The 14,776-nt window shown below is 41.6% G+C and overlaps 1 protein-coding gene across 1 annotated transcript in view; it reads left to right on the forward strand.

Moving 5' to 3' along the window:
* Positions 1–14,776, forward strand: part of LOC141008247 (plexin-B2-like) — a 179,298-nt gene that overhangs the window by 108,854 nt on the left and 55,668 nt on the right. The window contains exon 4 of the mRNA XM_073480510.1: positions 2,560–2,697. The gene's annotated coding sequence lies outside the window, so the exon portion shown is untranslated. The remainder of the gene's footprint in view (positions 1–2,559; positions 2,698–14,776) is intronic.

The following is a 14,776-nucleotide window of genomic DNA, read 5'->3' on the forward strand; positions in this document are numbered from 1 at the left end:
TAATAATAATAACTTTATTTATAACACTTTCATCTAAACAAGGTTGCAAAGTGCTTCACAAATACAGGTTAAAATAAGCTTCACGTAAACCATGAGAATACATGCCGATGGCAAAAGCTTGGTCGCCCTTTTAATGTAGTGTAAAATGTTCTCAAATTGTTGTTAATAACTATTAAATATAAGCTATTCTGGTCGTTGAAATGAATATAAAAAACATCAATGATGTCATTATATAGACTGACCCCTCAGCACCCCCGACTGTGACTGACTTCCTGAATCCCTGAAAGTATTTGTACTAAATCACCTCCTGTGGGTGTGTAAACAAACAGACGCTGAAGGATATTTGTATGAAACAAACACCTAAAGTATCCTAAAGCTGTGCACACATGACACCATGTAGAAACTTTATATAATGCTTATCGGGTTTTTTCTCTTTCTGCATCGCCTCGTTGAAATCTTTCTTCTTGTTCAGTACCTGAACCTGTTCGGAGAGATCAACAAAATAACGGATAAACACGCTGCTTCTTGTCCAGAAAGTGTATGACATCATTACCCTCATAATCGTTATCATTACGATCACCTCTTCTCAGTAACGGCTCGGCAACGGCTGCTCTGCCCGCCGATCAGATTTGGCACAAAATGTTCATTCCTTAACGGCAGCAGGAGTCGACAGCAACTTCATCTGTGTGTGTGTGTGAGAGTGTGTGTCTGTGTGTGTGTCACCTATTCATTTCCACGGTTCCTGTCCAGGCCTCTGTGCTTCCTCCAACTATTCCAGTGTTATATCAACATCACACACACACTCACACAGTGGGTATAATAGCTCTGTCCAAGCATAACACGACAGTACAGAGGCATGTCCTACTCATAACATCCCTACTGTACATACTGTGCTGTTAGCTCAGTGTGTGTGTGTGTGTGTGTGTGTGTGTGTGTGTGTGTGTGTGTGTGTGTCGGGTGTGTGTGTGATAACCCAGGATAACCTCATCTCACCTCTGTTAACACACACACACACTCTCCTCCTCTTCTTCTTTGTCTTCTTCTTTTAAATTCAATTCTGTCTCCCATCCTCACCTTGTCGCCTTATCTGCCCTCTCATATAACACACACACACACACACACACACACACACACACACACAGTCTCTCTCGTTCCCACAGTGTGCAGTGGTGTAATCAGCGCTTCATATTGTAACAAGAGATTAGCGCTGCTCAGCTAAAAATCACAATCTGCCCTGTCAGATAGCTCAGCTAGCACACACACTCACACACACACTCTCTCTCTCTCTCACACTCACACTCACACTCACACACACACACACACACACACACACACACTATAATGAAAGAAAAGTGCTACCTGCAGCGCCTGAGACGACCCTCTCCATAATTGGTGTCTCCGTCTCTCATATTATCAGACTTTACAGCAGCTCTTTTGTAATCACCGGGACAGTCTAATAACTGCAGAGCTACAGTCTAATAACTGCAGAGCTACAGTCTAATAACTGCAGAGCTACAGTCTAATAACTGCAGAGCTACAGTCTAATACCTGCAGAGCTTCACTCTGAGGAGACGTAATGATCCTCTTCTGCTGCTCTAACCTCCCCGCGCTGCCTCAGCCGAGGTCATCTCACCTGTGTGTTCGAGGTCCAGACTCCAGCTTGGCCTCTGTAACCGACTCCCGGAGGTTCAGTCTTCCTCCTCGTCTTCTTTCAGATGTCACCCTTATTCACTCAGAGCATTTAGATGCACTCGAGTTACCAGGTTACACTTGACTTTCTCTTGTAAGCTTTTAAATGTCAGGTAAACAAGAAGCATGGGATTAGAGAAGCCTGATTTCCCCAGCTTGATTTTCTCCTGGAGAGCTGTTTATCTTGGCTGAAAGACGGGAAATGTTAGTGTTGAGTCAGTTTACATTGAAGAACAGGATCCTGGTGGTGAGTTTAGGTGAAGTTTCATCAACAGCTGCCTGGGTTTAAGTCATCCTTTGCCACAGGTGGGAAGCAACAAAGTAGAAATACTTTATTTCCGTAGATGTTTCAGGTATCTGTACTTAACTTTCGACTTCTCCGCTCTACATTTGAACACAAATATCTGAACTTTCTCCTCCTGACACTTTCAAAACAGGCTTGTTGCTTTAGTTTGATGCATTTGGGGGAAATTATGGATTATTTTTATTTGGCGTCACTGCACGCCGCCGTCCCATCAATCAACTATCTTTGTGGTGCGTTCAGGAACAGCTGGGACAAATCCTAATGATTCTACCTTCCAGTTTAATTGTCTTTGAATTATATTAATATGACGTGAGCTTCAGTTAGCTTTGACCACAAACCACTTTAGAGGGAGACTTTTTACTCTGATACTCTGAGTACATTTCAGAGCCTGTACTCTATTACTTTTACTTGATTAAAGAATGTTTGGACTCCTGCCCCCTCTGCCCTTCCCCTTAAAAATGATGTTTTACTTTGATAAATTGTTTTATTGTCATCTTTCGAGCAAAAATGTCAAACAGCTTTTTAAACGTGAGGATTTTTTTGCTTTTCTTTGTCATTTATCACAGTAAATAAAGATGGCCGTCAAGCACGACGATTGACGGTTGTATCCTGTCTCAGCGGAAAACGACAACCGACGCCACGTCTTGGGCGCCTCACGACGTCCTACCAGAAACAACTGTGTCAACATTTCATTGCCTTCTCCTGTGAGTATGACAAATTATTCTTTGTGTTTGTGACACTGACCAACAGGATGTTTTTAAAACTGTATTTATTGTCTTTTAACAAGTATGGTAACATAGCACAGTACAAACAAGTATCGACACCCATACACGCAAACATGTACAGACAAACTACCTCAACACTAATGCCATAGAATAAAACAGCATAAAAAATAAATCAAGAGTAAGAAAAAAGATAAAAGAAGGAGAGAAAGGTCCTAGTACACATTCATATTTAATATACATTGGATCATAAATAATGATTAAAAAGATCTAATAAAATAATGATAATAGAAATACAACCAGCAAGATTTTTCAGTCGGCATCCAACACATTGCTTGTCCCCACGAACAGCACCAGGCAATTTGATGTAGTGGCCAAAAATACACACTGACTTTTCCCCATTAGCTCACAAATTATACAAATATTCTTGAGCGTTACAACCCATATGAACTTGTTCCACTAACATAATTTGGTCCAAGAACATTTGGAAAGTCTAGAAAAGCCGTTCGATTAAATTATTTTACCCCCAATAAAGTTAGTGAAGGAATCTCTTGTACACATGTTCTCAGGGCAGAAGCAATCCAGAAGATACCAGTAATCCTGTAGCCGGGAAGTCGAACCTATTTTGGCTTCATACACCACCGAGGAACTTTATCTGACGATGCCTTCAGTGCTCATTTTACATCCACACTTCAGACGCCATGCTGTTTACACTCTCGCTCCCAGAAGTGGGTTCCTAGCAACGACCTCCCGACGATACCATGCAGGTTGTGAAAGACTTAACGTGTAGTCTGTCGTGTCTCTCTCCCTCAAATGTCTCGGAGTCTGAACGAATGTGGACGCTTGTATTTGTAGCTGTCCACACAGTAGATTCAGGACTTTTTAATGAGGAAGAAGTCGATGCCATTCCCCAAAAATTTTAACGAGGTAATTGATTTGGTTTTCTCACAAAAAAGTCGAGACACACATTGATGTTCTTTGTAGTTTTTGACAATCTTCAACACAAACAAGTCGCTGACTTTTTTTCCTCGAAAACACAACACGACGTCAGGAACTGACACAGTTTCCTCTGACTGAGTGACAGACTGGAGTGACTGGTTTATTTAAGAGTGTGTGTGTGTGTGTGTGTGTGTGTGTGTGTGTGTGTGTGTGTGTGTGTGTGTGTGTGTGTTCGCCTGCAGACAATGAATGTTCTGGCTGCTGTTCTGCGTTGGTGTAATTGTTTCCCTCCTAGCTGTTTATATAGGACACACATTCATTCTATTAACACACATACACACACATTTTACACACACACACACACACACACACACATCTCCTCAGGGCACAGAGAGAGAGAGAGAGAGAGAGAGAGAGGGGTGTAAACTAAACTAAAGGTCTCTCTATCGCTCTTCAGCAGCTGGCTGTCACTGGCTGATACCGCAACAACAACTACTGCTGCTTTACACACTGAAACACTGATCTACACACACACACACACACACACACACACACACACTCTCCTACACAACCTCAAGGCTGCTTTAGCATTTTGTTTGCTCGTTTTTTGGCTAAGAGGCTGATGGATGTTTTGTCAAATTTAAAACGCACACACTCGTTCTCTCTGCTGTTTTAGCCACAAATATGGAAAAACACTTTGTTACAGGGCCGAGGAAAATTACTTTACACGCACACACACATACACACGCACACACACATGCATGCACACACAGGTTGGCAGAGTACTATTTAGCTCGTAATAGCCTCTAAATTCACACTGCATATTAATAATGCGGATTTCCCTGCTAACACCCTCATATAATGAACTGGGTCAGACACACTCACTCTGTGTGTGTGTGTGTGCGTGCGTGTGTGCACGCGCGCCTGTGTGTGTGCCCGTCGATGTGTTTGTGTATGCTTCAACTGACTGTACAGGTGTGTATATGTGTGTGTGTGAGGAAGTGTGTAACTTTTAATACCCGGTAATCCTCTCAATTTCCTTGGCTGTAACCCAGGGTCACACCTTTTCTATGCCACTGTGTGTGTGTGTGTGTGTGTGTGTGTGTGTGTGTGTGTGTGTGTGTGTGTGTGTGTGAGAGAGAGAGAGAGAGAGAGTGTGTGTGTTTGCCTTTCTACCTTCAGCTCCTATTGCTGAGCCAACTCCCCAATGACCCCAATAGTTTTACCAAACAACACACTCGTCCTATTATGTAGATATCAAAGCCTTTCTGGTTTCCCCTCAGTACAAAGGCATGCTTGTGCTTTTGTGTGTGTGTGTGTGTGTCTCTGTGTGTGTGTGTGTTATCACACCTGCGTTTATTGCGGTGGAACTACCTGGGAACTGCTATCATTTCCAGTGTGATTGTGCCAGAAAGTCTGGTAAAGTTCAACTATGGAAATGACTTTTGATAAGACGGAAAGCAGCTGGAAGTTTTGTTTTCTATTAAACATCAACCAAAGTTTACAGAGTGGCAAAATAACAAAACTAAATACAAGTGTTTTCTTTCATATCGAAAAACTGCAAATTGCCCACAAATGCTGAAGTTTCAGAGCTCCTGCAGTCCTCTTTAGGGCAGTGTGGTGCCTTGTTTTTATTCTGGCCAGCATGTAGTTGAGTTTTTGATCTTTTAAAGGGATTTCAGATAAACATGTCAGATGCAGCTGAAGTATGTATGAGTGTATCTATGTATTATTAATTAAATGGTTTAGCAAGCCGTTTGACCCTGCCAAAAGTACAAATCTCTCATAGAAAAACATAAAAAGTAGATTTACAAGGGATTAATACAAATTAAGCAGGTTGCCAGTAGTGAGATTAGTTCTAATGTCTTGGTTTATTTGGAGTTTAATCGAGTATTTGGGGCATTCGGACGCTGCCTCTGTGGGGTTTTCTTGTAGTCTTCTACTTGGTGGGAGAGTGTAGGAAAATTCAAATAATAGGTGCCATTGGAAAAAAAGATGAGGATGAGTGACCCCGAGAGGATCAGTAGAAGACCAGAAAGGAGGTTGAATAGGTCGGGGTGTTTACTGGGGAAACTACAGCTCATAAACCATTGTATCAGAACTGCAAGAAAAATAAACACAACCAGAGCTGCACTATGAGATAACAGTTTGAGTCAAGCGTAGAGAATGCAGCCAACGAAGGCAACCAATCAGAGGCGGAGTAGGGCGGGTCTTGCAAGAAAAGCAGGTCTTCAGGTGGGGGACTTCAACTTTTGCAGTGCGACATTCAACACTAAGGTGCACAAACATGTTTTTAACCGTCAGACAACAGATTGTTCCTATAGCTAACATCTTTGCAAACGCTTTGCCAATGCCACTTACAGATGCAACAGAATAAAACAAAATGGTCTTTTCTCTTTATGTTTTCTATGTTTTAATTTTGAGTTTCATCCACCAACTTCTTAAAGAAATATCTGGATATGTTATGGTCATAATATGTTGGTCTTTAGCGGCTAGATATGACTTAAATCACCTGCAACTTGAAGAAAAACAAGAAGCATCTAATCAGCTTGTCTGGGCTACTATGGAAAGTAGACAATATAACCTGTAACTGTAAAACAGCCAGAATATAGATGTGTAAGATTAAAATACAAACACAGAGATGAATGTGCTCGGAGCTGCTGACTGAGGTGTTGATTCACAGGGAGATTGGCAGCACTGTCAACCATTTCACATCACAGTTTCATTTGATTACATGTCAATATCAAAAACATCACTCAGTGGCGCTTTAAACGGTCAAGCCCGTCTGTGAAAGAGGACTCAGGGGAGTGTAATGAATGCTGGATCTCACTCCAGTCGGTCTCATCTGCAGCTCTGCCTATAAAGTATAAAAGCTGTCTTTCCAGGCTAGTTCTGATTAGGGCTTAGTTTCTGGCGTGTCCCAGAATGCACCCCTCAGTACTTTAATACAGCGACTTAGCGACAGTATGATCTGCCTCTTTCACTGACTCTTCATTTCTACTCCTTTTATCTCTCAGCAGCTCATAAATACACATTGGTATGCATGCTGTTCTTTACCTCTTTGTACTGTCTCTTCTCACTCTCTGTAAATAAACTTTGTTCTCTCGCACACACTAAACAAGGTGTGCGTTAGCCTTGAGGTAGACACTGCAGTTTATTATGTTCGGTTTTTGAGATGAAACACTGGAGGGTTCATGAGTCTCTCACATACTGTCAGTGAAGCATCTCTACACGGTTTCTATTCATCTCAGCTTGAGCTCAGCAACGTAGACTCTACTGTCTCCAGTTAAATTAATCACTTTTTGACTTACTTGGGTAACACAGCGTGTGATAAATAGCCAATTTTTATTTGCTGAGAAAATAAAACTGCAAGTCTGAAGCCAAACTGGCGTCTCATAGAGGCTGTAGTGTTCAAAACATCCAGTGCTGGACCTAATGATTCCCAAACTGAGGATGAAGCGATTAGTCTTACCTGTAATGTGACTAAAATGAACTAAAGTTCCTGGGGAGCATGAACAAGAATAGTTTCATGTAGAGACACACCACTACTGTATTTTCTAAACTCATCTACAAAAACACATTGTAATGGCAGTCTGATGGTCGTTGTTTCAGTCAGGAGCTACAAACTGTGTATGAACTCACCTGTGAGGTCAGGCTGACTTGACAGAGTTCAGTTTGGTAAAGTGGTCACCCAGTAGTAATGCTGTGCTCCCCAGCAGGCTGTGTGTTGTGTGTGTTGATAAGGCAGTTTGCATGGATGGATAGCCATGCGGTAGGAAAGTAGAACAGAACCATTCTGGCTCGTTCATTCAGGACTGAGCTACCGTGGAGCTCCACAGCCTCTGTGCCAAGTGCTGCTGCAGTCAGGAACACAACCAGCTGTGCACTGAGTGGACTGACCATCAGGAGCATCTGCTTCACACTGAGTTACATTTCCTGCTCCATAATTCATGTCTCTGTTGTTTGTTGTTGTTGTTCAGTCTGTCTGCACTACTTCCTCTACAATTTCTCTTCATAATTAAAACGTGCTTTTGTTGGGAGAAGTTGAAGCGATACTCTCTCAGTCAGCAAACCCAGTCACCAGGATAATGTTGGCAGTGTACTTTTCTGCAAAACCACCGATATGTTGAAACTTTAAATTTATTTTTGCTGCAACTTCAGGTTTGATGTTCGTTTTATCTGGTGACAACACTGTGCTAATGTTCTGGTTGGGTTTAGGCACAAAAAGCACTTGGTTAGGGTTAGGAAAAGACCATGTTTGGCTTAAAATACCTGGTTTGGTCGCCATAAACATGCCTGGAGACGTCCTGACTTCTCACCAAAAACACCCTATTTCGTTGTGACAAACACGGCTGGAGACGTCCCAACTTCCTGTCAATAATATCAGGTTTTGTCACCTCAGACGTGACTGGAAAATGGTCCCATGGTCTCATTAAAAACATGTTTTTTGTCGCCACAAACATGGCTGGACTTCCTATCAAAAACACCAGGTTTTTGTTGCCCAAAGACAGCTGGAAATCGTCCTGCGGTTTCATTAAAAACACCCAATTTTGTCGCCACAAACACAGCAGGAGATGTTCCAACGTCCCATCACAGATCCAGATTTGTCACCACAAACCAAAGCTTATAGATGTTGAAACTTGATGGTCCCTCGTCAGAAATATCTAGTGGTCTGACACTAGGAAAATATGATGTTTTGGTTGTAATAAAGACCACTGAAAATGTCCTGAGGTCTCTCTAAAAACACCCTGTTTTAGTAGCCAAAAACACTTCTCGAGATGTCCCAACTTCCTGTCAAATATATCTGTGTTTTGTTGCTGCAAGCATGACTGGAGATGTCCTGACAAACACCAGGTTTTTGACACTTCAAAAGCCATGCTTACAAATGTTGGAACGCTGTGGTCCCTCGTATCCAGAGGTTTCACACCAGGAAAAGATCATGTTTTGGCTTAAAATTCCAGTTTTGGTCTCCACAAACGCAGCTGGAGATCTCTCGAGTTCTCATTGAAAACATCGGGTTGTTGTCGCCACAAACATGGCTGGATCAAAAACATCTTATGAAACGGCCTGTGACTCGTACAAATGTGAACATTTTAGTGGTTCGCAGAATCGTACTTGCCAACATTTGATCCTTGCTGCTGGGCTGTAATCTGTTTGCTGAGCCCTTTAAAGGCAGCTGTAAGACATTTGTAGCCTCCTAATCGACAACAAATGACAACTGTTGTCAGCTTGAATTCATGGATGCTGGAGTAAGTTCACTCCAGGGTGGAACAAGTTTCTTTTTTTTGTGCCAGACAAAAACATGTTTTATAACATCCGTGAAAATCCTTGCAGCAGGATCCTCTCCTCCACTGTCATCGGCATGCTTTCTCTCTTTGAAAACAAACCTAAAAAACGACCTGATTTGAATCTGGAGAGACGCTTCGGCTCAGCCAAACCTCGCTCGAAAACAAACTGTAACCTGAACGAGCTGAAAACAAATGTAAATGTGATGTCTCGTCTTGTAACTCCGCACGACGTCTCTGTCACTTTGGTTTTGGTTATGGATTACAGCCTAAAATAGATATGAACAGTCACCCAGAAAGAAATGAGATGTGATCAGCTGTTTGGAATCGAGCATAAAGGCTGCAGTGTGTTGGGGGAAAGCTGCTTTGAAAAGGCTCACAGTTTTTACAAGCTGCACTTCGGAAGAAGCTGAACCACAGCAAAGCTTCCCTCGAGGGAAACGCAGCGCTGTAACCTTCCTGAAAAATAGCAGAACAGATGACAACAACGTGTTTTACAAGTGTGCCAATATCTGTGAAGTGTTTTTTTATTAAAATATGTGAGTCTGTTGCTCATAAAACCAACGAACGAATTGATCCTGCTAACAAAGAGCTTCATTGTTGTTACACTATCAAAAACACATCAATGATCCACACAACTCCACTGACATGCTTCTTTATTACCACAAACACACACACTGTAGTATATTTGGACTCAGTCCCACACACATCGTCCTGCTGCCCCAAATACCCACTAGAGCACAAACTGTGGATCAATCCTCTGCTGAAAATAGTCCCCAACAAATGCCCTATTATGTCCTTTTTCTTTGAGGGAGGTTACCGAATGGCCCTCAGTAGACCACATACCTCCACCAAGGCCTAATAGTCCCCGTTAATTCAATCAAGCCTAATCCAATATCAAACTCGACAGCCCTGTAAGTTTTAAACCACCCATCCGTCCTTTTATCCGGATCTGCACCAAAAGTTAAAGGAGAATTCCAGTATTTTTAAACCCGTAAACCTATATTCACAGGTTTAGGTAAGTAAATTGTTCATACTCACCAAAAACCTTGGAAACAGTCCAGTAGATCGCAACGTCTGCAATGTAATCCTTTGGGGCATTATTGAAATGATTCCTATGGTGAGAGACCTTTTGGTTGAGTAATCAGATCTTTTTTTTTTACTGGTTTCACTCTGAAGTCTGAAGATTGTCAAAATCAGTTGAGTATTCAGCCATGACTTGGTATTCAGTTGAGGTAAGCTCCTAACTCCTCTCTCCAACTCTGACTCACGTTTCTTCCGTCATCCTCCTGCAACAACTCGCCTCTAGCAAGATTTCTTTTAGTTAAACTCTTAAGAACAGCAAACCTCAACCTGCCAGTGGCAAAAACAAGCATCTTTAGTCGTCCTAACCTTGATGGTCGCAGTTTTTGGGGAGCTATTCTGGATCGAACCCCCATCCAAGTGTTGTCGATATCCGTTGAGTCGTTTTTGAGTAATCCTGCCTCAGCAAACCACGGATATGTTGAAACGTTTTGTTTCTTTACACTTCAGTGTTCAATTTTATGTTGTGTCTGGTTACATTTAGGCACAAAATCTGCCTGGTTAGGCTCAGGAAAAGATCACGTTATGATAACTCTCACAAAACGGTATACCTTAAAATCGGTATCCTGGTCCTGGAGATCAGTTCCAGGTCGCATTCAAAAGCCTTAAGAAGTCTCATGTTACTCAGATCTACAGAAAGCCCTTCAAGCCCATAAAACTTTAACACAGACACACACACAGACACACACACACACACATGGCAGGAGTTCTTTAAATAGCCATTGATAAGAATGCGTTGTCGAGCATCGCACTTCACAAGGTTTGTTGTCCAACAGGTCAAAATCCTACGAAACTCAGAGAAACTATTGTTATGTCAGGATTTTTTAATGAGCCAGTGTTTATGTGTGTGAGCATGTGTGCGTGTGCGTGTGTGTGTGTGTGTGTGTGTGTGTGTGTGTTGGGTCGGCCTCCAGCAGCTCGCAGCCTGGAAGAGAGAGTTATCTGTGCTTTAATCAGCCCGAGAACAGAGGGAGAAGGAGGGAGAGCTGCCTCTCATTCTCTTTCTTTGGGTTTGTAATAAGGCTTCTTGCTCTAAATCCTTTAATCTGAGCAGGAATGAAGGCTATATCTCTGTCTTCTGGCTGCAAAGAACAATCTCTCCTTCTTTCTGTTCATGTCTTTTGCTCTGGCGCACATATTTCTACCCGTGCACGCACACACACACAAAACTCAACCGCTGCTGAAACAGAGGCTGCCTTGTTAATTGAGAGCTGGTGGAGCTGCCTCTCCTCTGTCTCGCTCTGCCTCTCTGTTTATGTATATGTGTAAAGGTTAGCAGGAGCCGTGGAGTGGAAGTTCAAAGGAGCGAAAAAGTTACGGAAACTTTTCAAAAAAATACGAGTCGAGATAGAAGAAAGGGTTCAAACGTTTGGACAGGACTCACATGCATGAGCAGAAACACTATCAGAGGCTTGTTGGCGGAGCTCCATGTGCGCAGGCGGTGCTAATTATTTTTTGATACGACTTTAGAGAAACAAGCAGTTTTTTAATAAAGTGCTTTCACATTCAGCTCTCGCTCTCGCTTTTCTATACAAGATACAGAGGTTTAATTTCCAGTGTGAAGAGAAGCTGTAAATGTGCTGGATCGGGTCCAGACATAATGACTCGACAGCAGGAGCTGCAGTCATGGAGGCTGCCCACCTCGGCTACAGAAACAGCCGCAGATAATGTGTTTTCAACCCGCTTTTCTTCTTCTTCGTTCTTCCCCTCAACTTATCTGCTGTACAAGTTATTCCGACCCACATGTGACACTTTTTCACTTAACTTTATATTTTTTTTAATGCTGCCCTTCAGACTGCAGCTGATTAGTCTGATTACAAGGTGATTTATAATCCAATTCTCTAAATACCTCCTGGTTTTCTTTCTAAAGATTACATCAAGTGATTTTTAATTTCCATTCGGGAAGTTCGGGCGATTAGTGCAATCTTTTCATCGCATGGCAATTATCGGCATGTTGCTCACAATGTGGTAACTTAAGGTAATGAGCACACGAGCAGCCGGTGGCGGCTCCAGACAAAACAAAATAAATATCCGTATCAGCCATCAAAAAGTCACATATTTTAAACCCTTTTTTAAATTAAATGCATGCACTCAGGTGACAAGTAGTGATCGCACCATTAGGGAATTATTCTCCCTTAATGTGAGCGTCGGAAAAAAACATTAGATTAAATATTGTCCATGTTTCCATGTTAACTATTGTCCAATATGCACCGGATGTATCTCTCTAGAGGGATGTGGGGTGATTTAAACATACCTGCTCTATTTTAATCCAGAGTGCATAAATAATTCAGCAGCATTTTTCTGTCATTCTACTGTTTTTGTTAGCTCAGTGTGAAATTTGACTGTTGTATGAAAATGGAAATCGAAAATGTTCTTGCTAACCGAATATTTGTGTACAAAAGAAAGTATGCCGAATTAGCTATTAGCGCTTCCTGTTTGCTGTGTATCCATGGATGTGCAGACAACTATCACTGGGTTAGTTTAATACTGAAGAAAACTTAAAAATGTGAAGATTCTAGAGCAAGTTCTGAATTGTCTTTTCATCTATGATTTCTGAGGAAACACTTTACAAACTATCAGTATCTCACAACTTTGATAGTGGTCGGTGGCTGCACAGTCTCCACCAGTCATGCAGGGACATAAAATAACCATTTTTGCCCGAACTCAATCTCAACCAGGATGACAAAATAACAACCGCTTCCATCAAGATGAAAATAGTCCCCCCCCCAAAAAAAAATAAGCAATTTCCTCCTGTTTGTATGATAAAATGTGCACTGTTGAGCTGTTTTAAGGCTGTCTTTAAGGAGGTTTTTTGTTTTGTTTGTTTCTGGAGGAAACTATTGAATATTTGACGTTTTTGAGATTTGGATCCTCAGTAGAAAAGTCAGAAAGTATTGAGACATTGACTAATGCTTTGCTGGCTTTGTTTTTTTTTGTGAGAATTGTGCAAAAGGAGAAATATTTAGAATAATGGCTGTCTGGTTGTGGTTTTTGATACATCAGCCGATATTCCTTTAAATATAAAAAGCTTCCTATCAGCACGTATCGGACAGCATATTTGCCGATACCAATATATTTGTCATAGGCCAGTATCGGTCGATAGTCATTCTTGTTGTTCATATTGGTTATATTTCTTGATTTATATCCATCAAGGATGGAAACACATCATCATACCTAAACAATTGCCAGTGACCCCCAAAATGACGTGGATCACCGTTCCCAAAACATGAGCAGCGTATCGTCATCGTACGGTCGCAGTTTGCTTTGGTTTAGGAAAGAAACCTAGGTTTGAGAAAACTTTATAACTATGTTACTTCAGACGTTTTCCTCTTTAAACTACTTCGCCTGACTTCCTCCTGTGCTCCAGTGATAATTACTACAACCAGCAGAGGTTGCTGCCTAACGACGAACATCAATATTGGTAGTAATAAGCTGCATTCACAGTCGAAAGGTTGTTTTTCCGATGAGTACGGGTTGATATAAATGATGACTGTTTTTCTATTTGTTCTGCTTGGTTACCAAAACTGTCGAAAATATCAATTAAAATCAAAAGAAGAAGAAAAACGTCTGCTTCTCTTTTATGTTATCGACATCTAAACGGTGGGTAGTCACGTCACAAAAAAACCAACAAGAACGGCTCTTTTTTAAAATCCTTTTAACTCTTTACACGCACTGACGGAACACCTGCCAGGTTTTTGATCCGCTGCTGATCTTTTCATGTTCGGTTTGCCTTTTAAAAAAATGGCATCATCAGGATCTGGAGCTAGTAAAGTCACTGAAAACATCAATCATGACATCTTAAAGACTTGAAAATGAGTTGCTGTGGGCTGTCGGTGTGCTCCGACAGTTCCTCCCGTGTGAGCTGAACGCGGCGTGCGGGCAAAGCGGCGTGTGTGTTGTTATGCACGGTTACGTACACACAAGGACACACACGGCCTCATCAGTGTGTGTCTTTGTCAGGTTAATGGGAGGTGTACCGGGGTATAAAGTGGTTGTTAATCGCTCACTCTAACGCAGAGGACACAGCCACCAAATTACATTTGCATAACACAGGATTAATCTGGTGAGCGTGTGTTTGAAATCGTGTTTCTTCTTTTTCCTTCTGTCTTTACCTTTTGCAGAAAACTTTCCATGCATTTATGTAAAGTCATATTTATTTAAGAAGATTGATTTCCTTCCTCGCAGGCAGTCTGTGGATTTCACTTCATTTCGGTGAGCTGTGAAAATAAATTTGCACTGACTGGAGACTTTAGATTGGTAATCCATCACAGAGCGTTTCCTTTGCGTTCATTTTTTGTCACGTTGACGCTGTTTTGGTTATTACACAGTTGCAAGAAGGAGGCTTTTTTTTTCCCAAACTCACCATGGGGGTGCATTCAAAGACACAATTTGTTCATCAGCTGCCAATTAAAAAGCCATCTTCATTAAAGGAAACTACACCCAGAAGACAAACTACAAGCAAATCCTACATTAAAAAATATTGATGAGTAAACCATCTGGGAAATCTCTCATGTCTTAGTGTCCTTGAATGCACCATCACTCCTATTCTCGTCCCTATTCTGAACTGAAATTAGCTAATTTTTCACTTTCAGCAAACAAAACAAAGCAGACTCGACAACATGTAAACGCCAGTGATTGATCCATCCAGAGCTGCCGCTGTGCTGCATGTAGAGCTTAACTAGCATCGATAACCGAGCTCCATAATGAAAATCAAGCTTTGCAAAAACATCAATATTAATGTTTTATATGTTGAC

Source organism: Pagrus major, chromosome 14, assembly GCF_040436345.1.
Source record: "Pagrus major chromosome 14, Pma_NU_1.0".
In the NCBI taxonomy this organism is placed as follows: Eukaryota; Metazoa; Chordata; class Actinopteri; order Spariformes; family Sparidae; genus Pagrus; species Pagrus major.